The following is a 12135-nucleotide window of genomic DNA, read 5'->3' as shown; positions in this document are numbered from 1 at the left end:
ATCATATACACTTCAGAAAAATGATCAAATTCCGAGTCCCAACCTGGAGAAACCGCGAAATCAGAATAGCAGATTATCCTTTGAAATTTCACAGGAAAAAGAAAAAGGAAAATGTAAAATAACCAAACTAAAGAAAGAGACGAAGAGGTCTCTGAGGTGAGGTGATGACTGATGAACATGCAGAACTGGAGAATGGAAGGCGTGCCGCTGTTATGGAGGCTGGACAGTCCTGGCACGAGCACTAGAGCTGATACTCTTTTACGCAACAATTAATTACGGTACTTTGGGAGCATTGGTGAGAGGAGTTACGCGCTATGAAGCGAGTGACAATTTTAGAGCCGACACGTGGACATTCCGTGCGAGTATTGGTGGAGATTGGATCTCCGATTTTGGACGACGTGACGTGACTATGTGAGCTGCACAATCTTGGGTTTTAGTCGAATATGGGGTGAATGTCGGATCTTTGTGAGTAATTGCCACGTGGCCTTTGGTGTCGTCAGAGCAACTTCTGCACCAAGTTTCCTTCTTGTGCTTGCTTTAATTTTTTTTTTTTTTTAAAAAAAAAACGTACATCCTGCCTTCTCTCTCTTGTTTTTCTTTTTACTTTCTGGTTTTCTTAATCAAGAAAATTACACTACTAATCCATCATCTTCAATGAGGTTAGTATTATTTTCATGGTTATGTTTCTTTCTGCCTTTTTAGCGAACAGAATTGAAGTGTAGGGAAATTAACCAGCAAACAATACCCATGAAAGTCATAAACATCCAATTTATCCTGCAGGAAAGTTTGTTTGGATAGTGGGTTATTTCCCCCACTATATTTGCTTACATCACCATTATAATTTTCAATACAGCTTGTTATCTTCCCAATTACCTTTTTTATCTCACATACATCACATCACAAAAAGTGCTAAGTAAAAATATCTCAAATAATTTACAATCCAAACAAACTTGATATTATAAGTTTAATACAGTTTCTCCTGGAATTAATGCCAACTCTGTTTCTGTTTCTAATTTCTATAATGCAACCGGTACCAAGATATTATAAATGAATACATTAAAGAATTTACTGCTCCATCCATCCCATTATGATAGTCTTGATTTTTTTCACGCAATTTAAGAAAAATAAAAATTAGTAAACTTTATTAGAAGAATAAATCTAACATACTATTTTCTTGAAATACCCTTATATTAATATTGTAATTTCTCTAATATAATCAAGAAATTAAAGTCCCTCAAGCAACCCACACACATGTGATACGTTTGTCCATTATCTTAGAGTTCATATTTATCAATTTTGTGAGCAAACTAGGTGAATCTACAAAGGAAGAAACACGAAAGGAAATCATTCGTCGCACTTTGACATTCTTTTAGATAGCGTAGACTAATGCGGACAAAATAGGCAATTAATACAAGAAGCAAAATGTTGCATCTTCCATTCTATTAGAAACCGAAAGAAACTACCAGTACTTGGTATTGTCCTCCATTAGAAAACCGAAACTACTGGTACTTGCCTTTGTCTGGCATTAGAATCGCGAATTGTATCATGCATTACTATTGCAAAAATTTTACTAGTTGACAAGGGATATTTTTGGAAAGAAAAATTTGTAACCTACATACAACAGAATTCGGAGTTCGATATAACTGCCGGGAGAGTTCGTAGGAGACGGATTTGTTTTTTTAATGAAGCAGCAAAATAAAATGTCAAAAAAATGAAACCGACCCCCCTGCCCCTGCAGAAGCAGTTTGTGCCATCGACTCTTACCTCCTCCCCATACTTGCAGTTTGACCGCATCGTTCACATCTGAATTGCATCGTTGCACTTGCACTCGCACTCGACAAGTGGAATAATTGGGCTTCACAATCCACAGCCGCAATTCACAAGGTCATTGGGCTTTTCATGCTAACTAGATTTTAACTCGTGCAATATGGTTTACGATTATGAAAAAATTTAATACTTTTAATAAATTAAAAATATATAAAACTATTAAATAGGGTTAAAATGAGGAGAAGAGAAGGATAAATTCGTTACCATACAAGTCCATCTTGCTTCCATTTTCACGCCATAATCAATTAATCAATGCAAAATTTTAAAAATAAATAAATAAGAACGAACTAATGTAAATTAGAAGAATTTACACCTGTATTGTGCATTTCAATGGTCGAAAGGTTAGACGTCCAAATGCAATCTTCTTGGTATAATATTAAACCTACATCAAAAAAAAAAAGATTCGATAAATAAAGCAATTAAAAAGGCATGAAAAAAAGTAAGAACTAACCATGCATTCATAATAGTAAACAAACATACCACGCAAAAGTATTGCGTTCTCAAAAATCATTTTATACACCTAGAAAATCTAAAAGGGTGGTTCAAATATTTGTTAAATCTGCAGTACTCTAGCAATTACAAAATTGATGTATCAAAAGAATCACCACTAAATCGTGTCGTAAGTATGGGAGGGATTAGATATCTAAGTAGTTCTAGCTATAAACGATGGATACTAGGTACTGTGTAGATTAGATATCCCTATAGTCTTAACTGTAAATGATGGATATTAGGTACTGTACATATCAACCTATGTAATGTTGTAGATAACACGTTAAGTACCCCGCCTGAAAAGTATGTTCACAAGAATGAAATTCAAAGGAATTGATGGGCCCGCACAAGCGGTGGAGCGTGTGGTTTAATTCGATACAAAGCAAAGAACCCTACTAGAGCTTGATATGCCGCAAACTCTCTTAAAATAGAGAGATGCCTTCGGGAACGTGAAACACTGGTGGTGCATGACCATAACAGATATGGATAGACGTGCACAACCATAATAGATATGGATGGACGTCAAGTGGTTGATATTATCCTCCAGAACCATAACTTGAATATATCAAATTGGATCAACCATTAACGAGTAACACTAATGTAGGCGTATTTGGTCAGGGAGATGCAGAAATCTAAACTACTTAAAGCCGCGAAGCCTGATGAACAGTTGATTGTGCCGGTTTCGCTGTGGTTTTGCAGCTCATTTTGTCCTTTTTAGTCTTTTCGCGGGCTTCATGTAGCGCCCTTGCTTCTGCTTCCGCTTGTCCTCGTTGCTTTTTTTGTTGCTTTGTTCCCATTCTGCTCTTTCTCTTGGTTCGCTTGTAATTTTGTCCCCAATTTTGTCCTTTTGTTTCTCCTGGATCTTCCGCTGTTGCCTGACTTTACTCACAAATGTTAGCTTTTCTCCCCAATTTCGTCCTTTTCTTTCTCCTCCATTTTCTTTCTTCAAACTATAATTCTCTTGTAAGGATCGAAGACAACCTAAGAGGGGGATGAATTAGGTGGTTTAAAAGCTAGCCAAAATATAAATCACCTTTTTTTTTTTTCTGAACTAGCCCTTTTTTTCTAAAGTACCAGACCAAGGAACAAATTATGTTAAAGCGGAGATAATTTAGAGCAGAAGAGATAAACAGTTAATGTTGCAAAACAGTGAATAAGAAGATGGAATAGCAAACCAAATCTCAAACTCGACTAGAGTTTGAATATCCCTTTATATTGTAAGCTCCTTCAAGTTGATTCAACATACAACCAATCTCTTGTGTACACGGGAAGGATCACTTCCTCCTTACCTCAAGATACACTTGATCAAGCAAGGAAGTTTTACAATCACTCGAATAACCCTCACAAAGCTACACTATAGAAGAAATTGAATCACACTTGAAAGCTAGATGAAGATCACACAACTAAGAGTACAAATCTTCTTTCTGGAGTATTCTTATGCTTGAATCACTCAAGATCTGATGTAGACTTAATGTGTATCGATTCTTTTGGTGGTTGACTTTTATCCTATTTATAATAGACCAAAAACATCTTCAATTAATGCCACTAACGGACACAAGGCAGCTGAAGAGTTAACTAGCCGTTAGTAGTGTCGGACGTCCGGTAGGTTGGTTTTGTGCGTCCGAACGCAGGCAGTGAGTTCAAGAAATTTTCTTGAAATCTTTAGGATGTCTGGCAGCATCAGAATATGCGTCCGACCATATGATGTAAAACTTGGAATCCTTCATTAATTCTTTCGGACGTCCGGTGCTTCTAATGCTTGTCGTCCGAAATGTTGCAATGATTGTCGGACGTCCGGTGCTCAGGTATTGTGCGTCCGATCGAGGTTAGAGATCTTAGAGGTGCTGACTTATCAGCTTCGGACGTCCGAGGATAGGTTCTTTGCGCGTTCGAAGATACTCAACGGTTATCGGACGACCGATAGGATGTATTTGTGCGTCCGACAGATGTTTTAGCAGATGCTTGGTCTTTGAACCTGTTTTGCTTCATTTCCTGACCAAAAACAAACTTGGAAAAACATTAGTTTTATCCACTTGTTTTGTAATCATCAAAAGGTACGAACAAAGATAAACATCTCTCTTCTCTTTTATATTTATTATGATATTCATTAATCAATAAATTAATTACTCAAAAAATATATATATTAACAAACATATTGATTTTGTAAAAAAAATGCCTCGAGTTACCTTATTGTAATTTAAATTTCTGTAACACATAAGCTCATGTACTATTCGTTGACTTTGAATAAGATATTCATTAATCAATAAATAAATTACTTCATGATTAGATAAATATAATGAGCTAACAAGCGTTAGTAATTTTTGACATCAATAGAGCTGCAAACGACTCGAGCCGCTCATGATTAGATAAATATAATGAGCTAACAAGCGTTAGTAATTTTTGACATCAATAGAGCTGCAAACGAATCGAGCCGCTCGCGAGCGGCTCGAGTCATGGTCGAGTCGAGCTCGAAACGGCTCGAGTCAAACTCGAGCTCAAACTCGAGTTCAGAATATTAAGTTCGTTAGCTCGCGAGCCGGCTTGCGAGTTTGAATATATATATATATTATTTTTATTTTTATTTAATAATAAAATTACGTATATTATATATATATTTTTTATTTTTTATTTTCATAGTAAAATTACGTATATATCCTTAATATTTATTATTTATTAAAAAAAATATTATTTTATTTATTTTTTTAAAAATAAAATAATTATTTTTTATTTTTTTCAAGCTCGAGCTCGGCTTGACTTCATTCGAGTTGAGCTCGAGCTTGAAAATTGCCGGCTCGTCGAGCTCGAACTTGATAAAATTTAGTCGAGACTCGATTCGATTAGCTCAAAACTCGACTCGACTCGACTCGTTTGCAGCCCTAGACATCAATGATCTAATAGACTCTTTAAAATTGTGTTTTTTCTCCATAACACAGAAGCCCATGTACTATTTGTTGATTTTGAGTAACATATTCATTAATCAATAAATAAATGAATTCATGATTACATAAATATTAATGGGCTAACAACCATGATTAATTTTTCATATCAATGAGCTAATAGACTCTTTAAAATCGTGTTGGCTGCTGGGATTTAGTGCAAATGTGGGGCGCTCGAGTAATGTATCAGCAGAGCTCTGGGCGATTCTGTTGGGTCTGAGGCTGGTGTGGGAGCATGGGTATAGGAGGGTGGTTATTGAGTCAGACGCGCAGGTAGCACTGACTTTGATTAAAAATGCATCTGAGGAGAGTCCATATTGGAATATGGTTGCGGGTATCCGAGAGCTGCTAGGCTATGATTGGGACTGTAATTTGGAACACTCGTGGCGTGAAGGAAACTGTTGTGCAGATTATTTAGCGAAGCTAGGAAAGGGTTTACCGCCGGGGATGTCTATTTTCCAGGAACCTCCACAAGCTTTACGAACACTTCTGAGCCGTGATGTTTGTGGAGTGGCAATCCCTCGTTTAGTTAATTTATAACGGGCTATCGCCCTCTTTTGTACCGAAAAAAAAATCGTGTTCGCTACAAGGAATGTAGATAATAGAATATTGGCCGATATTTGCACATAAATATTTCTTGCATGAAGGAAGTGTCGTGTTGTTTACCCCATAGTTATTAAACCCGGCCCGGCACAGTGGTTCAACCGGTCAACCCGATGAACTGGCCATGAAATCGAGCTGGTTTGTAATTGGATCGTTTGTGCACCAAATTCGTTGACTTTTCAACGGACCGGCGGTTCAACCGAGTTGCTCGGTTGAACCAGACAGTTTGTAAAGAACCCAGTTTTGGGATAAAAATGATTAGAAAATGCTTCGATGCTGATTAAACCCGGCCCGGCCTGGTGGTTCAACAGGTCAACCCGATGAACCAGCCATGAAACCGGGCTGGTTTGTAATTGGATCGTTTGTGCACCAAATCCGTTGACTTTTCAACGGACCGACGGTTCAACCGAAACCGGAAAGTTTGTAAAGAACTCAGTTTTGGGATAATCATTGAGCATAAAAGCTACGCGCACTCACCACTAGCCTAGCAGCTCACTTGGTTCTTATTCATTCCTTCTGTATTATATATTAGATTTTTATTCTTATTTTCTTTCTTCAAAACAATATTTGTTTGGAATCTTTTAATAAAATTTTATTATTCTTTAAATTCTATAAATTATGAAATGGATTTAAAAAATAACATATTACACAATTCATTTTAAAAACAAATATTATTCTTAATAACCTTTTGTGCTTAAAATTCAAAAATAAACTAGATAATTACACTTAGATAAAATTTTATACTTGAAGTTTGATGGATTACTAATTAAATTTAGGTTTTGTTAATTCTTATAAGAATTAATGATTCTATAATAAATTGGACTAACTGAGTATTTACTATAACATAGTTTATTTTAGTTTTAACCATATCAAAAATTATAAAACATAATATTTAGATATATGTAGTGACCTACCGGTTGAACCACTTACCCACTGGTTGAACCAGTAATCCGTTGACCCACCTCTTTCATCGGGTTCCTCTCCGGGCCGGGTTTAATAACTATTGTTTACCCTGCTCAACGACAACAATTATTCTATCAACCTCTTTGACAGAGACTTCATCCAGCAATCATGATCAACAAATGTTCATTACAGCTTATGAGACATAACAGTTATATTCCCCTAAATTATCCATCATTTATGTAATGAAATAAAAAATTTACCACCAACTATGAAATTCCTCTCATTACACAACTTCACAAAATTTTACCATTACCGCCCACTCTAAATATTTACAATAATAACCACACATATATAAACAAAAAAAAAAACAGATAATATAAACAACATCAAACAATCATAACATACATTTCCTCACCCAAAATATATATATATAAAATTCATTTTCTCAAAAATATATATATCAACAAAAACTTCACACACATCCAATAAATATAAATCAACTATACCAATCTATCTTTAACTTCCATTCATTTCACCAACCATTTTCTAAAAATATCCAATAATTTCTTTATATTCAAAAAAAAGTTATAATTAATTCTATACCCTTTATATATAATTTATCTTCCACAATATATATATTAACAAAAATATTTATTCTCTAAAAAAACAACTTTAATTCTATAATACAAACACAGACTTATTTTCACTACAAAAACATATAAATATATTTTTATATCCTATTTATTACCTATTTTATATATCTCCACTTTTTTCAAAATATATTTTACTCCAACCAATTATTTTTCACAATATAACATAATTTCTCTCTATTTCAAAAATACTCCTTAAATAATATTCATTAATAACTGAATTATTAACTTAAAGTTCTTCCATTTTTAAATTAAATAACATAACACAAATGCAACTACCATAAAACACTTATCAACAAAAAATCCATAGCTATTTAATAAATACAAATTAATTATACCACTTTCCATTACCTTCCATTAACTATATTCCAAAAATATTACTTCAATAATATTTCAAAAACTAAAAAATTCAAAAATATACAACCAAAAACCAAAATTAAAAAAAAAACTTTTCTCTAAAATTATAACCTACATTATCATTAAACAATCAACAATGGACACCCCGCAAAACTCGCGGGGCACCAGGCCTAGTACTACTTTAAGAGCCATTATGTGTATAAGGTCTTTTGTTCTTCTTGGTATTTGTTATTTTGACACAATTCTTTTTTGTTCTAAAAAAGAAACAGTATGAGAAAGTTCATTAGGCCGAAATGAATTTCTAGACTTGCGGTTGCTTGTTTATACTTTTTATACGAGATGCTGGAAATCTCTTTTACCGAATTGCTAATCATAATATATAGATCTTGAAGAATCCTATTTGACTTTCACCCTATTTCTTTATTTTTTTTCCAACCAATTTGGGGCTATGGGACTATATTATTATTGCCCGATTTCAATGTTATAAAATGGATCAATGGTTTTTTATTCCAAAAATAAAAATGTATCAATAGGATTTCAATTTTGGGGTTAATTTGATATGAGAAGAAGATTTTCAATTTTATCAGTAAGGAATGTTTTATATCTGAATTGTGATGATAGATAATAGGTTTATCTATTAATATATGATCAAAGGAGATAGATACTGCTTGCGTTAAAAAAAAAGATAAATTCTCTTATAAAATAAGACAAATTCTAATTATAGAAAAAGAAAAAAGTTGAAAATTATGAAGAGAAAATTTTGAAAACTGAGGTAATTTTTTTTTTGGAACGTAAGATTTTAAAAGATTTGTGATTAAGTGGATAGAATATGTTTATTTTGAATGTGATTAAGTGGATAAGAGATATTTATTTTGAAAGTTTGGAAAGAATCGATGTTATTAACACTAACCAATTAAAAGGGACTATCCGAAAGAAAACTTGATCCATAAATACTATTCAATTAGGCATACTAAGTAAGAGTGGGAAATAGATCCAATTAAAATTTCTATTTTGAAAGTTTGGAAAGAAGCGATGTTATTGACACAATTAAATGGTCAACCCAAAAGAAACTTGACGGTAAATACTAACATGCAAAGTAAAAATGAGAAACATATCTAGCTTAAATAACTACTTTCATATATTTTGGACTTGTTCTTATCTACTTTCTTTCATATATTCATAGTAAACATTGGGTTTCTTCACAATTGATTAATTTGGACTTGTTCTTAGCTAATTATATATTATGATTTTAGATAATTAGTTTTTAGTAATGTTCTCATTTATTTTTTTTGTTCAAATTGTATTTTTCAATAATCCAAAAAGCTGAAATCCATAATCAACCAAAAGTAACTCTTGCTAATTCTAATTATTCTTTGTAATCACTTTCAATAATCAAATTTTGTAAAGTCTAAAGCAATCAAGATAAGGCCTATAAGATTATAAATTCTGATTTTGAATAATTAATTTTTTCGCTTTTATTGATTTTAATAAAATCATTAGCAAGCATTCAAAAGAAGTAATCTATTGAACCAGCACCCAAAGAATAGGATTTATGTAATGAGTTGTAAAGTCTAAAGCAATCAAAATTGTTTTAGGAAAATTGCAATCTAAAATTGATTTTAGGACCTTATCCTTAAAAACTGTGAAGTAGATGGAGTAAATTGAATGATTTTCAACATCTGTTGACTGCATTGAATTTTTTGAAACCCTTATGAGGATTACAAGAATTTGTGATCTCACTATACTAACTTCCACTAAAAGTTTGACCATGAGATTTTTAAATCTCCACAAATAGGCGTACCGCTTTTACTTTTGCATTTTTCACGGTAATAAGCATCTGTACTCCCATATTGGTTATGTTAAGCATCTATTACTTCTCTTGATATGCGGCCAGGGGGAGATCGGATTTATGTAGTTCTTGACCACCAACTCCCTATTGCTTTGAGGCTCTGTTTTGAAACTCGGATCGGACCGGTCGGTCGAACCGGTCGAACTGGGAACCGGCCAGGTAGTCGGTCCGAGTCATACTAAAAAACCGGAAATTTAAAACCTGGTCAAAAATCGGGTTTGACCGGGAAAAAATCGGTTTTTTCGGTTCAACAGTAATTTTTTTTATAAAAAAATTCAAACTTTATAATATTATATTTTGACCCCTTAAATTGTTAAAACTTATTGATATATCTCAAATATTTGATACTTTATAAATATTGTCCTAAAATTTGATGTTATTTTTCAATTAAATTCATAATTTTAATTCTAAACTTGTTAATATTTATTAAATAATATAAATTGCTACTTGATTGTTCTAATTTCTTTGTATTTTCTTGTTAAATATATTTGAAACATCAAATATATATGAATATACCTTTATTAATATCAATATATTATTAGATATTATATATATAATATTTTAATTTTTAAATAATTTTTATTTATGACGTCATCCGGTTCGACCCCTATCGACCCCCGGTCGAACCCATTGACCCCTGACCCCTGACCTTGGCCGAGTCGCTATCCGGTCCGGTTCTGCAAACATAGCTTTGAGGAAGCTCCCTTTTGATTGGCTTCTCTCACTACAAAATGTAAAGAAAGTGTCTGTCAAGCAGATGGATACCAACCTCATCTTATAGCACCAGAACAAGGTTACAGACGCCTGATTGAGAGTTCTCTCAGTTATTTCAGAGGTCCGGCTGAAGCTTCAGTTGATGCAGTAAGTGCTTCAGTCTACATGTATCACTTGGATAATGGATTCTCATTAACTGCTTAAGCATGCCTATTTTGGTTGGATTAATGACCATTTCTGGTAAGGAAGAATTAGCAGTCCATTGGCAGTAAATGGGCATATGATAAGAAGACTAACACATTAGCATTATACTCGGGTTGAGGTCAAAGTTTGAAGACTGGATCAATGGATTTATTTCAAGTGTACAACTGGAATAAATGAAAATACTGCTGGCAAAACAAATTTTCTTATATGCAAAGAGATGGTGTCTGTATCTATAGTTTTGCAAAAGTAATTGCTTGTTTTTCTTAGATACACTTCATCTTGAAGGAGCTTGTCCGCAAGTCAATTCGAGAAACACAGGTAGAAAGTCACAAGTCCATCCCGGTGACATTTGTGAACATTTATTCGTCAAAAGAGAGTTGATGATGGAACTCTAAAATGCAGGCGCTTAGACGTTTTCCAACTCTCCAGGCAGAAATAGTAGCTGCAGCAAATGAGGCATTGGAAAGGTTTCGTGATGACAGCAAGAAGACTGTGTTGCGAATGGTAGACATGGAGGCCTCATACCTCACTGTGGATTTCTTTAGAAAACTCCCGCAAGAAGCCGAAAAGGTGGAAATCCAAATGTCTCTGTTGCTGACCGTTACAGTGAGGGGCACTTCAGGCGAATAGGTTCAAATGATTCCTCCTATGTAGGCATGGTGTCTGAGACTCTCAAGAACACGATTCCCAAAGCTGTAGTATATTGTCAAGTTCAAGAGGCGAAGCGAACTTTACTAGATCACTTCTGTACACAAGTTGGCAAAAAGGAGGTATATATCCTTCTCTGACATCTTAGTTACAGGAGGTCAATTGATTGTTTTCTTCTGCTTTTCTCTTTTTCTTTGGTTTATCTTTTTTTTGGGGTGGGGGAGGGGGAGGGGGAGATATCAGGACGATTTCCACTGGACTCTAATTTGTTTTTGCTGAAGCAACAGTAATCGGAACTAAATCTAGTCTGAAACCACTTGGAGGAAATGGTTGGTCTTTGAATCACTGCTGTCAAAACACTTGTGACAGTTTGAACTACGCAGTGGACCAAAACGAGTTTTCTCAAAAGCTTTTCATGAGTTGGAATTCCATATTTTCACTCATTGGGCGTAATCTCAGTCAAATTTTGTTACTACATGTTAAAAAAATTTGCATCAAAGCCAATTTTACACACAAAGTTGCTAATGATAGGTCATAGAATGAGGATTTTGTACAAAGCTTTGAGTTTAATTGTTTTTATCTTGTCGTCAGCTTGCTCAGTTATTGGATGAAGATCCAGTGTTAATGGAAAGGAGGCAGCAGTGCTCTAGGAAGTTGGAGTTGTACAAGGCTGCTAGAAATGAAATAGATTCAGTGTTGTGGACAAGATAAGAGATTGTAGATTACATCTTATCTGATGAAAAGATTGAATGATTTTAGGTAACTGAATTTCATGTTCGGTTGCAAAACTTTGTTGATCATTCCAATTTAAATGCAAAAACTTTAATGTTCATCGATCTCTCTCTTTTTTTTTTAAGAAAAAAAAAAACTGAGACACCTACTCCTATTTTTTTTTTTTTTTTCAAAACTGTTTAATGTTCTTTGCTGGCAGCACCTTCGTCCTACTGAGTACTGA

General features: G+C 34.0%; 1 long non-coding RNA gene across 1 annotated transcript; it reads left to right on the top strand.

Annotated features, from left to right (window-relative positions):
• Positions 1–10305: 10305 nt before the first annotated feature.
• LOC140015013 (uncharacterized) lies at positions 10306–11923 on the top strand. Its single transcript, XR_011821765.1, has 4 exons — positions 10306–10475; positions 10800–10850; positions 10935–11302; positions 11772–11923. It is a non-coding gene; the product is annotated as an uncharacterized lncRNA (long non-coding RNA).
• Positions 11924–12135: the final 212 nt, after the last annotated feature.

This window comes from Coffea arabica, chromosome 10e (assembly GCF_036785885.1).
Source record: "Coffea arabica cultivar ET-39 chromosome 10e, Coffea Arabica ET-39 HiFi, whole genome shotgun sequence".
NCBI classification, from domain to species: domain Eukaryota; kingdom Viridiplantae; phylum Streptophyta; class Magnoliopsida; order Gentianales; family Rubiaceae; genus Coffea; species Coffea arabica.
This window is presented reverse-complemented; position numbering and strand designations above follow the sequence as displayed.